Consider the following 20,810-nt stretch of genomic DNA (forward strand, 5'->3'; position numbering starts at 1 on the left):
AACTTACAAACAGTGTTTTCCTTGGGATCTGAATTAAGGCGATAATAATGTACATACAAGTATTTAGCATTTACGTAGAACACACTTGTATAATGCTTTGTGACAGGGATTGTTTCAAATGCTTTGTTATGGGAATTTATTTTATCTCGTACCAAAGAAACATCACAGAGACTTTTATGTGTTGTGTGAGCAGACAGCACAGAGATGTTAGGCACTAACATGATCAAGGTCACAAATTCACGGGGCTTGGAGGTGAGGACCACACAGGTGGCGTCCACAGCCTGTGGCACTAATGCTCATGCTATGCTGCCTCCCTCACAGATTTAATGAACATATAATCAAATACCTCACTTTCCTGAAAATCTCTCAGTTAGTTGCCTTCCAGGGGTTAAGCTGAGGGTGTCAGGGTAAAAATTGAATGTCAGTATGAGAAGTAAGGGAAGATTCGTATTTTTCAAGCCCAGGTCTCCCTCTCCATGCAGTACAGCAATGGAACACTGGCCACCACAGGTTCTAGGAGTCATGTCAAGAGCCGAACAATGACCACTTTCTAGAAAAGCTCAAATCTGTGTCTTCATAGATCTGTAGAACCGTTTGAGGAGCAAGGCACTATTGAAAATTAGGTCGACGTGGGTTTGACATAAAATTGTAGGACTTCGGCTCAGGAAAGTTGGAGTAGACATACTTGTTCCTACCGCATCCACTAAGTAAGTACAGCTAAGAATCCTGGAGGTTATACGTGAGATAAACATAAGGAGACTCAGGAAGGTGGAGAGAAAAAGTCAGCGCACATAGGGACCCTGAGGCCCTCAAAGCATCATGGTGTTCCCTGGTGATCCCTCAGTTTTCTTTTTGTCTCATTTGTCCCAGACTGGATACTAGAGTAGCCAGCAATCTGTAAACTTCAACAGGTGCACATAGAAAAAAAAGCCTCAGGAAAAGACTGCTATTTCTACCCAAAGACAGGGAAGGGCAGCCTAGTAAGAGAATACTTTTGGATGGTAGCCGCTCTACTTCACCGAAACACCTATATATGTTTATATATATATATACACACATACCCAGTTCCCTGCCCCCCTCTCCAGTAAGAAGAGGCTATGGAGAGCCTGGACTTGTACGCTTGCAGGGATATAATGAGGTGCCGCAATGCCCACCAAGGGAAGAATGAGCTTGGAAGGTGGCATTGGATGTCAGCCAGGAAGGCTGGAGTTCCATTATAAAGACCTTGCGTTCGTATGTCATCTGAATGAACTCGGGATCCACAGAAAGCTATGGGTCATAGGAGCAAACTGGCGTTATTTCTTGGCGTAACTTAACCATTAAATGCCCAAATGAATGAAGAGAGAGGATTATACTCCTTTTAAAATAATACTTCCTGTTTAATTTGTGGGCCTAGTGTCCCCTGCTGGTTGCTGGTCACCCCTCCAAGTTACCCCCAGTACACACGCACACACACGAATCTATATGGATGTTGGGATGATTTACACACAGGCACCAATAAACATGAAATAAAGTTTGTTACCCATACAGTAAATAGTAAAGGGATTCCCCAAGGAGAAGGCTTAGTTGGTGGGGAGTGAAGTCAGAGCAAAGTGGGGCAGGAGGCTTTGGCTTTATTGATTAGGAGGTGGGTCCAGGGTATGGGTTCCATCAAGGCCCAGAAGTGCCTCTATTTGAAATTCTCCTGGTGTACACTCAGGCTTTGTTACAGGGTCCCAAAGGTCGTAGGGATTAAGCAGGGACGGGACGGGGAGCCTATCAAAGACCAAACATTAAAGATGTTTGTAAATGTAAATAATGTAAACACTATTACGCTTTCCCTCATAGCAGCACACTCAGGCCTTCCCGCAGCTTAGAACCAGTCCACGGTTCCATCTCTGTCCCTGTCACAGCAACTCAGGCCAAACCTGAGTTATCCCTGCTCATGTTTCTTTTTTTTTTTTAACATCTTTATTGGAGTATAATTGCTTTACGATGTTGTGTTAGTTTCTGCTTTATAACAAAGTGAATCAGCTATACATATACATATATCCCCATATCTCTTCCCTCTTGCATCTCTCTCCCTCCCACCCTCCCTATCCCACCCCTCTAGGTGGTCCCAAAGCACCGAGCTGATCTCCCTGTGCTATGTGGCTGCTTCCCACTAGCTATCGGTTTTACATTTGGTAGTGTATATATGCCCATGCCACTCTCTCACTTTGTCCCAGCTTACCCTTCCCCCTCCCCGTGTCCTCAAGTCCATTCTCGAGTAGGTCTGCGTCTTTATTCCCGTCCTAGGTTCTTCATGACCTTTTTTTTTTTTTTAGATTCCATATATATGTGTTAGCATACGGTATTTGTTTTTCTCTTTCCGACTTCTTCACTCTGTATGACAGACTCTAGGTCCATCCACCTCACTACAAATAACTCAATTTTGTTTCTTTTTATGGCTGAGTAATATTCCATTGTGTATATGTGCCACATCTTCTTTATCCATTCATCTGTCGATGGACACTTAGGTTGCTTCCATGTCCTGGCTATTGTAAATAGAGCTGCAATGAACATTGGGGTACATGACTCTTTTTGAATTCTGGTTTTCTCAGGGTATATGCCCAGTAGTGGGATTGCTGGGTCGCATGGTAGTTCTATTTTTAGTTTTGTAAGGAACTTCAGTACTGTGCTCCATAATGGCTGTATCAATTTACATTCCCACCAACAGTGCAAGAGGGTTCTGTTTTCTCCACACCATCTCCAGCATTTATTGTTTGTAGATTTTTTGATGATGGCCATTCTGACTGGTGTGAGATGATATCTCATTGTAGTTTTGATTTGCATTTCTCTAATGATTAGTGACGTTGAGCATTCTTTCATGTGTTTGTTGGCAATCTGTATATCTTCTTTGGAGAAATGTCTATTTAGGTCTTCTGCCAATTTTTGGATTGGGTTGTTTGTTTTTTTGTTATTGAGCTGTATGAGCTGCTTGTAAATTTTGGAGGTTAATCCTTTGTCAGTTGCTTTGCTTGCAAATATTTTCTCTCATTCTGAGGGTTGTCTTTTCGTCTTGTTTATGGTTTCCTTTGCTGTGCAAAAGCTTTTAAGTTTCATTAGGTCCCATTTGTTTATTTTTGTTTTTATTTCCATTTCTCTAGGAGGTGGGTCAAAAAGGATCTTGCCGTTATTTATGTCATAGAGTGTTCTTCCTATATTTTCCTCTAAGAGTTTTATAGTGTCTGGCCTTTACATTTAGGTCTTTAATCATTTTGAGTTTATTTTTGTGTGTGGTGTTAGGGAGTGTTCTAATTTCATTCTTTTACATGTAGCTGTCCAGTTTTCCCAGCACCACTTATTGAAGAGGCTGTCTTTTCTCCATTGTATACTCTTGCCTCCTTTATCAAAAATAAGGTGACCATATGTGCGTGGGTTTATCTCTGGGCTTTCTATCCTGTTCCATTGATCTATATTTCTGTTTTTGTGCCAGTACCATACTGTCTTGATTACTGTAGCTTTGTAGTATAGTCTGAAGTCAGGGAGCCTGATTCCTCCAGCTCTGTTTTTCTTTCTCAAGATTGCTTTGGCTATTTGGGGTCATTCATGTTTCCATACAAATTGTAAAATTTTTTGTCCTAGTTCTGTGAAAAATGTCATTAGTAGTTTGATAGGGATTGCATTGAATCTGTAGATTGCTTTGGGTAGTATAGTCATTTTCATAATGTTGCCTGCTCATCTTTCTATCACACCAAATATGTGCTTTGTCCACAAGTCCACTTGGCTCTACCTTAAAATTCTTCATTAGTTGACCACCACTCATCACCTGACAGCTCAATGAAGGCAGAGATTATATCTTATACATTACTGTTGCATTCCCATGTACTCAAAATTGCCTTGCTCCTAGTAGATGCTTCACAGTTATGTTGTTTTTACTTTATTTTATTTTTTAAAATATAAGTAATTTATTAAAATTTGAAGGCAAAAACATAATTTTAAAAGATTTAGACCTATGTCAGGTGTGATAGAATACGGATGCTTTCTTGAAATTCAAAATCAGATCCAAGAGTATCACTTACAGAGTGTTCTAGTAGATTGAGTTTACTTTTAGTTGTCTTTGATGAAACAGTCACTGTTCTTCTCTCTTTCTTAATAGAAATGTGTTTTTTTGAAGGCTCACTTTTAATTGGTTCATTAACCAAAGAACTATTTTGCCTGATTCCTTTGCTTTTCTGCTTTATGGGTGAGTCAGAGCAGGAATGCAGCTCCTTCACAGGTTGTTTCTTAGCAGAGTCTTTTTGTGGTATGCTCACCTGTTTTGGTCATTTTCGCTGAGGAAGACGTGCTATTTCTACATAAATCCTCTTCCTTGACTTCCAGTTCCAGAAGTTGCATCTGCTGAGGGAGAACGTGTTCCAGTAATGAAATCTTCAAAAGACTCTTGCCACTGCTCTGTGACTGGGACCCCCAGGTTGTCTTTGGAAGTTTCTAAGGCCTCCTGAGTAGAGACTGGGACACAGAAGGAGTCTAGGGGCAAAGGAATTCTAGCATCACCTGTAATTTTCTGGAACTTCATTAGTGTTCCTTCATTGTAAGCTGACTGCGTACAGATAGAAACGTGGATATTTTGCATTTGTGCTAGGGTACGCTGCTTTGATTCTGATTTTTCTTCTTCTAGTGCCTTCTTTTCTTCTTCAGGTGGACTACTAACAGTAGAATTCATCTGGGGGCGACCTAGTAAATGAAAACCTGACTGATCTATACCAGCCATTGTGGCCAGCTGCCCAAGCCCAGCAGCTTAAAGGAGATCCAAGAAAGCATGGAACTTCTGAAAAGAATTCTCAATGCTGACTAAAACACCTTCATCATCCAGGATCGTGCTTGTCAATGACTGCATGAAGGATTTCATACAAAGAGAAATTTATGTTCCTTAACTGGGCGTTTTCATGTTCCAACTCACTGACTCGTTTATCAGCCTTAAGCCGTATACTCTTTCCTGCCTTAATTGCTTTAGGCACTCCTCCAGCTTTTCCTGCAAGGCTTCTTGTTTCAAATTGATTTTCTCTGGCTCTTCCTGAACACTTTCTGAGGAATCATTTGACCTCTGATTTCTGAGGAGGAAGGACTCTCTAATCCTTTGTTTAAATAAATGTTTTCTCTTCCTTCTGAAATAAGAGCCATGTATTGATAGCATTTCTCAGAAATCAGCAGTGATTTCTTTTTTTTTTTTTTTAATAAATTTATTTATTTAATTTTGGCTGCATTGGGTCTTCGTTGCTGCACACGAGCTTTCTCTAGTTGCGGTGAGCGGGGGCTACTCTTCGTTGTGTAGGACGGGCTGTGGTGTGTGGGCTTCTCATTGAGGTGGCTTCTGTTGTTGCCTAGCATGGGCTCTAGGTGTGTGGGCTTCAGTAGTTGTGGCGAGAGGGCTCAGTAGTTGTGGCTCGTGGGCTCTAGAGCACAGGCTCAGTAGTTGTGGCACATGGGCTTAGTTGCTCCGCGGCATGTGGGATCTCCCTGGACCAGGGCTCTAACCCATGTCCCCTGCATTGGCAGGCAGATTCTTAACCACTGCGCCGCCAGGGAAGTCCGTGATTTCTATCAGTTAAATAAATCTCAACTATTTCTTCAGAATCTGTTCATGATTATATAGCCTAAAGAAAAGTAAATAGAAAGATATCTCATGTTTAAAATTTAATCAGCATAAGGAAGTGAAAATTCTGGTGAACACATGCTGAGATATCTTAGGACTTAGTGCAGACAGTATTTAGTAGCTGTGCCAACTTTGTTGTAATGCCAAGCCAGGAGGAAATGTTAAATGATATTATAAAATGTAATTAACATGTGTAATACACAAATATATATTTTGAGGTCACTCATAAAAAGATAGTGCAAAAAAAAAATGGGCAACATTCCTAGGTAGGCCAGTTTGCAGAATTAATAATCGTATTAACTCCAAACCTATGCTTAACCTCACTAGTGATGAGGAAATTGTCGATATTCTGTAAAACCCAAACGAACTTTTTGGCCAACCAAATAGTATCAACAGTGTTGACAATTGCCTCGTCTTCTAGAAGAAGAGGTGACTACTGTCCTTTGTTTATTGGGCATCTTCATTTAAGGTTGGATATTTAGCACAGGCTTCTTATTGAATAGTTTTGAAGAATCAATCAAAATATAAATCATCATGTAGTTTACCTCATGTGAGGCAAAAAAATGTCTGTGGGAAGGTAAGAGAGAATTGTAGAAGCAGAGCAAATTTGTACGAAGACTAAAGGGTTATTTGCTGGATTTGAATTAAGGATGAGTAAATGCAGAAAATAAGACAATGGCAGACTTAATAGCTAAGAACATGGAGGTAATTAACCATGAATGGTGGGAGGAACATTTGGTGAAGAGATCAAGAATTATGCTTCGTATGTTAATTTAAAATGTTGGGGCTTCCCTGGTGGTGCAGTGGTTGAGAGTCCGCCTGCCAATGCAGGGGACACGGGTTCGAGCCCTGGTCCGGGAAGATCCCACATGCCGCGGAGCAACTGGGCCCGTGAGCCACAGCTACTGAGCCTGCGCGTCTGGAGCCTGTGCTCCACAACAAGAAAGGCCGCGACAGTGAGAGGCCCGCGCACCGCGATGAAGAGTGGCCCCCGCTCACCGCAACTAGAGAAAGCCCTAGCGCAGAAACGAGGACCCAACACAGCCAAAAATAAATAAATAAATAAAAGTAAAATGTTAATTACAGGGTGCAAGGGCATCTTTAAAAAAATGTCACCAACGGTGTCTTCCAGCTCTGTCTGCTTCTGACACCACTGTTTTGTGTGTTTTGGCTTCCTGCTAAGAAGGTGAATTTCTAAGTGTGTGACAGAATCTTTTTTTTTTTTTAAGTCATGATGATGACAAATTTTAATATTTATTTAATTAATTTATTTGGTTGCACCAGGTCTTAGTTGCGGCAGGTGGGCCCCTTAGTTGCAGCAAGCGGACTCTTAGTTGCAGCATGCATGTGGGATCTAGTTCCCTGACCAGGGATTGAACCTGGGCCCCCTGCATTTGGAGCGCGGAGTCTTAATCACCGCGCCACCAGGGAAGTCCCCATGTGACAGCATCTTGCAAACAGAAAAGCTCCTAATCAAGAGCTGATTTCCTAGTGTCCCATCATAGGGAAAGAGGAAGGAAAGAGCTCTTGATTGCCTGCTCTGGGTCACTAGTCAGTTGTTCCACATGGAGAAGGACATCACTCGTCGGCTTTAGGAAAGGGGTATGGGGGCATGGCTATGAGACTAAGGACCTTATTTTTACACTCTTTGTTTTAAAAAATTAAAATTGGGCTTCCCTGGTGGTGCAGTGGTTAAGAATCCGCCTGCCAATGCAGGGGACACGGGATAGAGCCCTGGTCCGGGAAGATCCCATATGCCGCGGAGCAACTAAGCCCGTGCGCCACAGCTACTGAGCCTGCGCTCTATAGCCTGTGAGCCACAACTACTGAAGCCCACACACCTAGAGCCCATGCTCTGCAACAAGAGAAGCCACCTCAATGAGAAGCCCGCTCTCTGCAGCTAGAGAAAGCCGGCTTGCAGCAACGAAGACTCAACACAGCCAAAAATAAAATAAATAAATTAAAAAAAAATAAAATTCACATGAAGTTATGAAACATAGCATGGAGAGTTCCCATGTACACCTGATCAAGCTCTTTTCCAGTGATAACAGCTTGCATAACCACAGTATATTACCAAAACCAGGAAATGACATTTGCAGTTTGGGCTATGGCAAGTGAAGCTGCTATAAACATTTGTGTATAGGTTTTAGTGTGGACATGTTTTTATTTCTCAGGGATAAATATACAGGCCTGTGATTGCAGGATCATGGTAAGAGCATGTTTAAGTTTCTAAGAATCTGCCAAACTGTTTACCAGAGTGACTTTAGCATTTTACATTCCTGGTAGCAATGTATGAGAGATCCAGTTGTTCCACACTCTTGCCAGCACTGGGTATTATCAGTCTGTTTTATTTTAGCCGTTCTGATAGATGGCCAGTGGTATTTCATCATGGCTTTAATTTGCCTTTCCCTAATGGCTATAGCTGTTGAACATGTTTTCATATGCTTATTTGTCATATGTATATCCTCTTTAGTGAAGTGTACAAATTGTTGCCCATTTTTGAATGGAATTATTTGTTTTCGTACTGTTGAGTTTAGAAAGTTTTTCAGGACTTCCCTGGTGGTGCAGTGGTTAAGAATCCACCTGCCAGTGCAGGGGACACGGGTTCGATCCCTGGTCCAGGAAGATCCCACATGCCATGGAGCAACTAAGCCCATGCGCCACAACTACTGAGCCTGCGCTCTAGAGCCTGCGAGCCACAACTACTGAGCCCGCGAGCCACAACTACTGAAGCCCATGTGCCTAGAGCCCATGCTCTGCAATAAGAGAAGCCACTGCAATGAGAAGCCCGCACACCGCAATGAAGAGCAGACCTTGCTCGCCGTAACTAGAGAAAGCCCGTGCACAGCAATGAAGACCCAACAGCCAAAAAATAAACTAAAAAAAAAAGAAAGTTTTTCATGTATTCTGGGTTCCAGTCCTTTGTCAGTATATGAATTGGAAATATTTTTCCCATTCTATGTCTTGTCTTTTCACCCTCTTAATGGAGGATGGATATTTGCATGCAAGTTTACATTTTGATAAAAGTCCAGTTTATCAGTTTTTTTCTTTATTGGATTGGGCTTTTGTTGTCATGTCTAAGAACTCTTCACCTAACCCTAGGTCATAAAGAATTTTAAAAATATTTTCTACTAAAATTTTAAACTATTATTTTGTGATCTCTGAATCATCTTCAGTAAGTCTTAATTTACAGAATGAGGTATAAGTTGAGACTCATTCTTTTTTTAGCCTGTGGAAGTTCAGCCGTTCCACTATCAGTTATCGAGAGGAAATGGAGAATTCTTCCTCCATCAATTCCTTTGCACATTTGTCGGAATCAATTGGGTATACTTAGGGAGGTTTATTTATTGAATCTCTATTCTGTTCCATTGTTAATTGAGTGTGTCCTTCCTCCAGTACCACACATACAGTAGCTTTGTAAGTCTTAAAATCAGGCAGTGTGAATCCTTAAATTATCAAACAAATTTTTTAGCGGGACTTTCCTGGTGGTCCAGTGGTTGAGTCTGCGCTCCCAGTGCAAGGGGCCCGGGTTCGATCCCTGGTCAGGGAATTAGATCCCGCATGCCGCAACTAAAGATCCCGCATGTGGCAACAAAGATGGCGTGTGCCGCAACTAAGACCCGGCGCAACCAAATAGATCAATAAATAAATTTTTGGCTATTTGATATACATACATATATTATATCCTAATATTATATTAGGATATAATATATTAGGATATTATATATGTAAGAGTAAGTTTGTCTGTCTCTACAAAGTAACAATATTTTGATACTTGGGATATTGAAAGAAATTGTATTAACTGATAGATTACTTTGGGGAGAATTACAGTTTATTATGTTGTGTTTTTCAATCAGTTAACGTGGATATGTATTAAATTTTGTTAAGGTCTTCTTTGATTTATTTCATCAGCATTTTGTACATTTTAGCATATGTAATCTGTACATGTTTTGTTAGATTTACATCTACGTGTTTCATTTTCTGATACGATTGTAAACGGCATCATCTTTTAAATTTCAGTTTCCAGTTGTTAATGGCTTGTTTAGAGAAGTATGATTTTTGATGTGTGTGTTAATCTTGTATTCTGTGACCTTGTTGAACTCACTTATTAGTTCTACTATTTTGGGGGGAGTATATTCCTTGGAATTTTCTGCACAGACCGTCATGACATCCGCAAATAAGGACAGTTTTATTTCTTCCTTTCCGATTCCTATTCAATAATTCAGTTCTATTCCAAAGGCAGGAAAAAGTCTACCTTACTCTAGGAAGGGTCAGTCTTTCTGTTCTATTCATTTTATTTCCTTTTCTTGCCTTATCGTACTGACTAGAACCTCCAGTACTAGGTTGGGTAGCAGTGATAATGAGTCTTGCCTCGTTTTGGATCTTAGAGTGAAAACTTTGTTTTTCACCATTGAGTGTGATGTTGGCTGTAGATTTATTGTAGCTTTCTATCAGGTTGAGGAATTTCCCCTCTATATCTAGTTCGCTGAGAGTATTTTTTTTTTAATTTATTTATTTTTGGGTGTTTTGTATCTTTGTTTCTGTGCGAGGGCTTTCTCTAGTTGCGGCGAGCGGGGGCCACTCTTCATCGCGGTGTGCGGGCCTCTCACTGTCGCGGCCTCTCTTGTTGCGGAGCACAGACTCCAGACGCGCAGGCTCAGTAGTTGTGGCTCACGGGCCTAGTTGCTCCGCGGCATGTGGGATCCTCCCAGAACAGGGCTCGAACCCATGTCCCCTGCATTGGCAGGCAGACTCTCAACCACTGCGCCACCAGGGAAGCCCCAGCTGAGAGTATTTTTTTAAAGAAAAACTTTTATCGGAAAAAATTATGAATTCTCAAAAAGTTGCAAAGGTGGTATAGTGAGGTCCCATGTACCATCACCTAGTTTTTTCCAGTTGGTTACATCTTACATAATTATAGTCCAATGTCAAAGCCAGGGATTTTACATTGGTACCATGTATATATGTAGTTGTATGTCATTTTATGAGAAATGTAGGTATTTATGTATCCAGAACCACAATCAAGATACAAAATTATTCCAACACCAAGAAGATAGACCTCATGCTAGCAATATCTAACACTTCTACCTGACCACCGTCTATAACCCATGACCACCACCAATCTATTTTTTATCTCTAGAACTTTAAAATATTGAGGATGTTATACAAATGCAATTATACATTATGTGACCTTTTAAGGTTGTTTTTTTTTACTCAGGATAATGCTCTTGAAATCTCTTCATTTCTTATCTCACTGGTTGTTCCGTCTCAGTGTCCTTCACTGCTCCCTCTTTTTCTTTTATTTATTTATTTATTTATTTTTTATATTTGGCTGCATTGGGTCTTCGTTGCTGTGGGCGGGCTTTCTCTAGTTGTGGCGAGCGGGGGCTACTCTGTGTGGGCTCTAGAGCGCAGGCTCAGAAGTTGTAGTGCACAGGCTTAGTTGCTCTGTGGCATGTGGGATCTTTCCGGACCAGGACTCGAACCCATGTCCCCTGCATTGGCAGGTGGATTCTTAACCGCTGCACCACCAGAGAAGCCCGCCCCCTTTTTTTCTTTTTGGGTCCTTGATCTGAACAACCCAGTGCTGATCCTTTTTTTTTTTTTTTTTTTAAGCTGCACTCACTCCCTTGGTGATCTCAACCTTTCAGAGTTTTAAATGCCATCTACATATTAAAATTTAAAATTTTATATCTCCAACCATACCTCTCTTCCAAATTCATGCATTGAACTCTTTATACTTGAATGTGCAATAGGCATCTCAACCTCAAAATGCCCAAAGTTGAGTTTCTGATCTTCCTCGCAAATCGTTCCACACACAATTTTGCCCATCTCAGTGTATGACTTCTTCAGTAGTCCAGTGAGAAGATCCTAGTAGTCTTTCTTGATTTCTCATTTTTAAATTTTTTATTGAGGTAACACTGTTTTATAACATAAGTTGCATGTGTGCAACATTATATTTTTGCTTCTGTATACCCTACAGCGTGCTCACCACCAAAAATTTAGTTTCTGTCCATCACCATATAGTTGACCCATTTTACCCATTTTGCCCTCCCCCTCACCCCTTCCTTTCTGGTAACCACTATTCTGTTTTCTGTATCTATGTGTTTGTTCTTGTTTGGTTTGTTTATATATTTTGTTGTTGTTGTTTGATTTTTATATTCCACATATGAGTGAAATCACATGATATTTGTCTTTCTCAATCTGACTTATTTCACTTAGTATAATACCCTTTTCAAAGTCCATCCATGTTGTTGCAAATGGCAAGATTTCATCTTTTTTATGACAGAGTAGTATTTCATTGTATATATATCCCACATCTTTTTTTTTTTTAAGGTTTTTTTTAATGTGGACCATTTTTAAAGTCTTTATTGAATTTGTTACAATATTGCTTCTGTTTTTTATGTTTTGATTTTTTGGCCATGAGGCATGTGGGATCTTAGCTCCCCAACCAGGGATCAAATCTGCACCCCTGCACTGGAAGACGAAGTCTTTTTTTTTTTTTTTTAATAAATTTCTACTCTTTATTTATTTATTTATTTATTTATTTATTTATTTATTTATTTATGGCTGTGTTGGGTCTTCATTTCCGTGCCAGGGCTTTCTCTAGTTGCAGCAAGTGGGGGCCACTCTTCTTCATCACGGTGCACAGGCCTCTCACTATCGCGGCCTCTCCCGTTGCGGAGCACAGGCTCCAGACGCGCAGGCTCAGTAATTGTGGCCCACAGGCCCAGTTGCTCCGCAGCATGTGGGATCCTCCCAGACCAGGACTCGAACCCGTGTCCCCTGCATCGGCAGGCAGACTGTCAACCACTGCACCACCAGGGAAGCCCTGGAAGACGAAGTCTTAACCATTGGACTGCCGGGGAAGTCCCACCACATCTTCTTTATCCATTCATCCAATGATGGGCACTTAACCGTTTCCGTATCTTGCTATTGTACATAATGCTTCGATGAACATAGGGGTGCATATATCTTTTTGAATTAGTGTTTTTGTGTTCTTTGGATACATAGCCTAAAATGGGATAGCTGGATCATATGTTAGTTCTATTCTCAATTTTTTGAGGAATCTCCGTACTGTTTTCCACAGTGGTTGTACCAATTTACACTCCCAGCAACAGTGTATAAGGGTTCCCTTTTTTACACATCCTTGCTTACACATGTTATTTCTTGCCTTTTTGTTAAAAGCCATTCTAACAAGCATGAGGTGATATCTCATTGTGGTTTTGATTTGCATTTCCCTAATAATTTTTGATGTTAAACATCTTTTCATGTGCCCATTGGCTATCTGGATGTCTTCTTTGGAAAAATGTCTATTCAGCTTCTGTCCGCTTTTTAATCGGGTTGTTTGTTTTCTTGCTGTTGTTGAGTTGTAGGAGTTCTTTATATACTTTGGATATTAACCCCTTACCAGATATATCATTTGCAAATATCTTTTCCCATTTGGTAGGTTATCTTTTAATTTTGTTGATGGTTTCCTTTACTATGCAGAAGCTTTTTAGTTTGATGTAGTTCCATTTGTTTATTTTTGCTTTTGTTTCCCTCGTGTCAGGTGACATATCTAGAAAGATATTGCTAAGACAGTTGTCAATCAGTGTACTGCCTCTGTTTTCTTCTAGGAGTGTTATGGTTTCAGGTCTTAGAGTCAAATATTTAATCGATTTTGAGTTGATTTTTGTGTATGGTATGAGGTAATGGTTTCTTTTCTTTTTTTTTTTTGCACGTGGCTGTTCAATTTTTCCAACGTTTATTGAAGAGAGTATCCTTTCTCCATTGTATGTTCTTTGCTCCTTTGTCATAAATTCATTATCCATATATGTGTGGATTCTTCTTGGGCTCTCAATTCTGTTCCGTTGATTATGTATCTGTTTTTCTGCCAATACCATGTGGTTTTGATTACCATGTTTATCTGCCAATACCATGGCTTTTTAATATAGTTTGAAACCAGAGAGTATGATCTTCACTTTTGTTCCTTTTTCTCAGGATTGCTTTGGCTTTTGGGGTCTTTTGTGGATCCATATAAATTTTAGAATTTTTTGTTCTATTTGTAAAAAATGTCTTTGAGATTTTGATAGGGATTGCATTGAGTATGTAAATTGTATAGGTAATATGGACATTTTAACAATGTTATTTCTTCCAATCCATGAACATGGGCTATGTTTCCATTTATTTGTGTCTTGTTCAATTTCTTTCAATGTCGTATAGTTTTCAGCATACAGGTCTTTCACCTCCTTGGTTGAATTTATTCCTGTGTATTTTATTCTCTTGGTTGTGATTGTAAAGGCAATTGCTTTCTCTCTTTCTTTCTTTCGTTTTTTTTTGGCCATGCTGCATGGCATTGAACTCGGCCCCCCTGCAATGGAAGTGTGGTGTCCTAACCCACTGGACTGCCAGGGAATTCCCTGCAATTTCTTTTTTAATTTCTCTTTCTGCTAGCTCGTTTTTAGCATATAGAAATGCAACATATTTTTGTCTGTTGATTTTGTACCCTGCAGCTTTACTGTATTCATTTATAATTTCTAATAATTTTTGATGGAGTCGTTAGGGTTTTCTGTACATAAAATCATGACATCCAAAAATAGTGTCAGGGACTTCCCTGGTGGTCCAGTGGTTAAAAATCTGCCTTCCAATGCTCGGGACGCGGGTTCGATCCCTGGTTGGGGAACTAAGATCCCACATACTGTGAGGCAACTAAGCCTGCGTGCTGCAACTACTACTGAGCCCGCGCACTCTGGAGCCCGTGCGCCACAGCTAGGGAGAAGCCCACACACTGCAACTGGGGAGAAAGCCCGCGTGTCGCAACGAAAGATCCTGTATGCCACAACGAAGATCCTACATGCTGCAACTAAGACTTGATGCAGCCAAATAAATAAATAAATAATTTAAAAAACCCAAACCAAAACAAAAAACCAAAAACCAAACAACAAAAAGCAAAACAAAAATAGTGTCAGTTTTCTTTTTTCCTTTCCAATTTGGATGCCTTTTTTTCTTTGCCTTGCCTAATTGCTCTGGCTAGGACTTCCAGTATTATGTATAATAGGAGTGGCAGAGTGGGCATCTTTGTCTTGTTCCTGATTTTAGGAAGATAGCTTTCCTTGAGCATGATGTTTGCTGTGGGTTTTTCATATGTGGCCTTTACTATTTTGAGATACGTTTCTTCTATACCCAATTTATTGAGAGTTTTTATCATTATTGGGGGTTGAATCTTGGCAAATACTTTTCTGTATCGAGATGATCACATGGTTTTTATCCTTTATTTTTTTAATGTGGTGTATCACATTTATTGATATCTGGATGTTGAACCAATCTTGCATACCTGGAATACAGCCCACTTGACCATGGTGTATGATCCTGTAACATGTTGGTCTATTCAGCTTGCTAATATTTTGTTGAGGATTTTTTTTTTGACTGTACCACATGGCTTATGGGATCTTAGTTCCCCAACCAGGGATTGAACCCGGGCCCTGGCAGTGAAAGCGCTGGGTCCTAATCACTGGACTGCCAGGGAATTCCCTTGTTGAGGATCTTTACATCTATGTTCATAAGAAATAATGGCCTGAATTTTTTTTGGTGTGTGTTGTCTTTGTCTGGTTTTGGTATCAGGGTAATGTTGGGCAAAAAAAAGTGAGTTAGGAAGCGTTCTCTCCTCTTCATAATTTAGAAGAGTTTGAGAGGGATAGGTATTAAATTCGCTATCAATTAGATTGCAGTATTCCTTGACTTTAAGTTTGGTTTCTGGAGAATTGGCATTTTCTTTTTGTGGTACAGTGTTACCATGGTTCTTCATGGTGCTTGATGAATTGTTGTTCTGCCCGTGCCTTTGAAGTAACAAACACTCTTCCTCTTGATTCTATCAGTTCAACAAGTTAGAAATTAGAGGCTTTCCCAGTAGGTGGTGCTGTAGCACAAGTTTTTGGTTTCTCTTGCCTGCGATGCCTCTGGCTGTAGTCAGCACTTTCCACCTTCCACTGTCTGTGGCAGAGGTGAGGCTCCATGCCCTGATTATGACTTCTTGTGCCTCCAAGGTTCTTGGTGCCTTGCAGATGCCAGTGTCATTGGTTTCAGTGCCTGGGACACTGGGATGGTGAGCTCTTCTGGGGTGGTGAACTCATAGCCTCTATCACTGTGAGGGCAAGGAGAGGATGAATGGGGAGCCTCTGCCATGTCCAGTGTTGTAAGGCTTGCAGGCTTCACTGCTGTGGGTGGGAGACTCTTTACTGAACTCCACAATTCTACCAACTCCATTTCTACAAGCCTCATCCAGGTCCCCATCACTGCTCTCCAGGATTACTGTAATAGCCTTATGAATAGTCTTTCTTATTTTGTCCAGGTCCACCTACAGCCTGTTTTCCACACAGCAGCAGAGGAAATCCTTTTAAAACATAAATGAGGGCTTCCCTGGTGGCTCAGTGGTTAAGAATCTGCCTGCCAGTGCAGGGTACACGGGTTCGAGCCCTGGTCCGGGAGGATCCCACATGCCGCGGAGCAACTAAACCCATGCGCCACAACTACTGAGCCTGCGCTCTAGAGCCTGCGAGCCACAACTACTGAAGCCCACGCGCCTAGAGCCTGTGCTCCACAACAAGAGAAGCCACCGCAATGAGAAGCCCACGCACTGCAACAAAGAGTAGCCCCTGCTCGCTGCAACTAGAGAAAAGCCCGCGTGCAGCAACGAAGACCCAATGCAGCCAAAAATAAATAAATAAATAAATTTATAAAAAACCAAAAAAAACATAAATGAGACCAGATCCCTCTCCTCTACCTCGGGCTCCCATCTCACTTAAAGCAAACGTCCTGTGGTCTACTTTTCCATATCCTGAGTTCAAGTCCTGCCTCTCTCCCCCTTTACTCCAGTCACACTGTCATCCTTGCTGTTCCTCAAAACTTCAAGTTGTCTTCTCACATTGTGGTCCATATTGGTAGCCGATCTCTCTGACTGGTAGTTCTTCCCCAAGATACACATGGCTCTTTTATTGACCTTCTCCAAGCTTTTGCTCAAATCTCATCTCCTCAGTGAGGACTACCTTAACTAGCCTATTTCAAATTAAGCCCTCTGTGGACTGCTCTGTTCCATTACCAACATCTTTTCTTGTTAAGGGTTTTTTAAAATTTAATTTATTTTATTTATGTTATTTTTGGCTGTGTTGGGTCTTCATTGCTGCGTGCGGGCTTTCTCTAGTTGCAGCGAGTGGGGGCTACTCTTCGTTTCAGTGCAAGGGCTTCTCATTGCTGTGGTTTCTCTTGTTGCAGAGCATGGGCTCAGTAGTTGTGGCACACGGGCTCTAGGGTGTGCAGGCTTCAGTAGTTGTGGCGCACGGGCTTAGTTGCTCCGCGACATGTGGGATCTTCCCAGACCAGGGCTCGAACCCATGTCCCCTGAATTGGCAGGCGGATTCTTACCCACTGCGCCACCAGGGAAGCCCACGTGTGACACTTTTATTGTACCTAAGTTTACTGAAAGTCAATAAGAGCTTACTATTTCTGTTACAAAATTTGTCAGCAAGGAAAGTAACTGGATATGATGAAAGTTTTAAGTAAGTTAAATATAAATGAGATAAGAGTTTTGGGGTGAACTCTTTGGGAATAATTATGTTTTAGGAATGCCTCCTTAGAAATAGTCTCTCCAGATTTTTTTTTTTGTGTGTGGTAACTTGAAACTTTAGAGTTTTGCTAAATTAAGTTAAATGATGGAAATTCACTGAATATCCAGATCATTTTAAATCAGATAAAATACTGAAACATTAGTTGATTAACAGGTCTAAGTTTACCTACTTTTGTCTACTTATGAGAGAAAAACTAAAGATACTTGGGTTTATTAGACATACATTTTGTACCACATTGAGGAAAGAAATAATGCTATGAGAAGATGTACATTTCTGGAGGTTATAGAATATATTCATAAGTTTGCCAAACAAGAAATGCTAGTATATTCACAACTGCTTGCCTTTTGGCTTTCACTAGACATTAAGGTTGTTTTTTTTTAATTTAATATTTATTTATTTATTTGGCTGTGCCATGTCTTAGTTGTGGCATGCGGGATCTTCGTTGCGGCATGCGAGATCTAGTTCCCTGACCAGGGATCAAACCTGGGCCCCCTGCATTGGGAGCACGGAGTCTTAACTGCTGGACCACCAGGGAAGTCCCCACGTTAAGGTTTTTAAGAGTTAAAAACGTAACGTATAATTGGAGTTACTAGAAATAATAAGGGAATCATTTCAGTATGCAATAAAGTCAGGATGTGTGTTTTCAGTAAAAGAAGGTATGAGAAATGGAAATGCATTTTGTTAAGGGGAAAATAATTGTAATTTGGTCCTAAAGCTGGTTATTTCTAAATAGGAAAGAAAATAAGGGACAAACCAATATGGATACAGAAAGTTGTGGAAGGTTTGTAAAAAAGGAACCCTGAAGCATCTCTGAGAGAGATATTAAACTCACTAGGATTATTTTGAATGTTAAATCACATGGGAAACATTGTCCAGTGAGAGACAAGCCTTCTTAGGCTATACTTATGGTAAATGTTATTAATATTAATATAGATATTCTAGAAATTATATGAAATTTCTTTAAAAACCTGGTATGTGATCTGGGGGGACCTTCAAGATGGTGAAGGAGTAAGACGTGGAGATCACCTTCCTCCCCCCAAATACATCAAAAATACATCTACATGTGGAACAACTCCTACAGAACACCTACTGAATGCTAGCAGAAGACCTCAGACTTACCAAAGGCAAGAAAATCCCCATGTACTTAGGTAGGGCAAAAGAAGAAAGAGAAACAGAGACAAAAGAATAGGGACGGGACCTGCACCTTTGGGAGGGAGCTGTGAAGGAGGAAAAGTATCCGCACACTAGGAAGCCCCTTCACTGGCGGAGATGGGGGGTGGGCAGGGGGGAAGCTTCGGAGCCACGGAGGAGAGCGCAGCAACAAGGGTGCAGAGGGCAAAGCGGAGAGATTCCGGCACAGAGGATCGGGGCCGACCAGCACTCACCAACCCGAGAGGCTTGTCTGCTCACCTGCCGGGGTGGGCGGGGGCTGGGAGCTGAGGCTCGGGCTTCGGAGGTCAGACCTCAGGGAGAGGACTGCGGTTGGCTGTCTGAACACAGCCTGAAGGGGGCTAGTGTGCCACAGCTAGCCGGGAGGGAGTCTGGAAAAAAGTCTAGACCTGCCTAAGAGGCAAGAGACCATTGTTTCGGGGTGCGCAAGGAGAGGGGATTCCTTCCCTGTCTGTCCACAGAAGGCAGAGCACTGCCTAAATGAGCTCCAGAGATGGGGGTGAGCCACGGCTATCAGCTCGGACACCAGAGACGGGTATGAAACGCTAATGCTGCTGCTGCAGCCACCAAGAATCCTGTGTGCAAGCCCGGGTCACTATCCACACGTTCCCCCTCCCCGGGGAGCCTGTGCAGCCCGCCACGGCCAGGGTCCCGTGATCCAGGGACAGCTCCCCCAGGAGAACACACAGCGCGCCTCAGGCTGTTGCAACGTCACGCTGGCCTCTGCCCCCGCAGGGTCACCCCGCATTCCAATTACATCTACCGTACCCGTCCTTCCACCTGGCATGAGTGAGCCAGAGGCCCCTAATCAGCCGCTGCTTTAACCCCATCCTGTCTGGGCGGGAACAGAAGCCTGAGAGCAACCTACACGCAGAGGTGGGGCCAAAACCAAAGCTGGACCCCGGGAGCTGTGCGAACAAACAAGAGAAAGGGAAATCTCTCCCAGCAGCCTCAGGAGCAGCGGATTAAATCCCCACAATCAACTTGAGGTACCCTGCATCTGTGGAATACCTGAATAGACAACGAATCAACCCAGAATTGAGGCGGTGGACTTTGGGAGCAACTGTAGACTTGGGGTTTGCTGTCTGCGACTGACTTGTTTCTGATTTTTATGTTTATCTTAGTATAGTTTTTAGTGTTTGTTGTCATTGGTGGATTTGTTTATTGGTTTGGTTGCTCTCTTTTTTTTTAATTACTTTTGAATTTTTTTATTTTAATAATTAAAAAAATTTTAATTTTAATTATTTTATTTATTTACTGTTAATTAATTAATTTTTTCTTTCCTTTTTTCTTCCTTTTCTTCTGAGTCGTGTGGCTGACAGGGTCTTGGTGCTCTGGCCTGGTGTCAGGCCTGAGCCTCTGAGGTGGGAGAGCTGAGTTCAGGACATTGGACCAACAGAGACCTCCCGGCCCCATGTAATATCAGTCGGCGAGAGCTCTCCCAGAGATCTCCGTCTCAACACTAAGACCCAGGTCCATCCAACAGCCAGCCAGCTCCATTGCTGGACGCCCCATGCCAAACAACTAGCAAGACAGGAACACAACCCCACCCATTAGCAGAGAGGCTGCCTAAAATCATACTAAGTTCACAGACACCCCAAAACACACCACTGGATGCAGCCCTGCCCACCAGAAAGACAAGATCCAGCCCCACCCACCAGAACACAGGCACCAGTCCCCTCCACCAGGAAACCTACACAAGCCACTGAACCAACCTTACCCACTGGGGGTAGACACCAAAAACAACGGGAACTACGAACCTACAGCCTGTGAAAAGGAGACCCCAAACACAGTAAGTTAAGCAAAATGAGAAACAGAGAAATATGCAGCAGATGAAGGAGCAAGGTAAAAACCCACCAGACCAAACAAATGAAAAGGAAATAGGCAGTCTACCTGAAAAAGAATTCAGAGTAATGATAGTAAAGATGATCCAAAATCTTGGAAATAGAATGGAGGAAATACAAGAAACGTTTAACGAGGACCTAGAAGAACTAAAGAGCAAACAAACAATGATGAACAACACAATAAGTGAAATTAAAAATTCTCTAGACGGAATCAATAGCAGAATAACTGAGGCAGAAGAAAGGATAAGTGACCTGGAAGATAAAATAGTGGAAATAACTACCACAGAGCAGAATAAAGAAAAAAGAATGAAAAGAATTGAGGACAGTCTCAGAGACCTCTGGGACAACATTAAACGCACCAACATTCGAATTATAGGGGTCCCAGAAGAAGAAGAGAAAAAGAAAGGGTCTGCGAGAATATTTGAAGAGATTATAGTTGAAAACTTCCCTAACATGGGAAAGGAAATAGTCAATCAAGTACAGGAAGTGCACAGAGTCCCATACAGGATAAATCCAAGGAGAAACACGCCAAGACACATATTAATCAAACTATCAAAAATTAAATACAAAGAAAAA

At 41.6% G+C, this 20,810-nt stretch overlaps 1 long non-coding RNA gene across 1 annotated transcript in view; it reads right to left on the bottom strand.

Annotated features, from left to right (window-relative positions):
* Positions 1–1,927: 1,927 nt before the first annotated feature.
* The window catches only part of LOC309616332, a 28,399-nt gene continuing 9,516 nt past the window's right edge, over positions 1,928–20,810 (bottom strand). Inside the window, exon 2 of the long non-coding RNA XR_014237428.1 lies at positions 1,928–2,556. This is a non-coding gene — a long non-coding RNA (uncharacterized lncRNA). The remainder of the gene's footprint in view (positions 2,557–20,810) is intronic.

Source organism: Balaenoptera borealis (assembly GCF_965194805.1).
Source record: "Balaenoptera borealis genome assembly, chromosome: 19".
Lineage (NCBI taxonomy): Eukaryota > Metazoa > Chordata > Mammalia > Artiodactyla > Balaenopteridae > Balaenoptera > Balaenoptera borealis.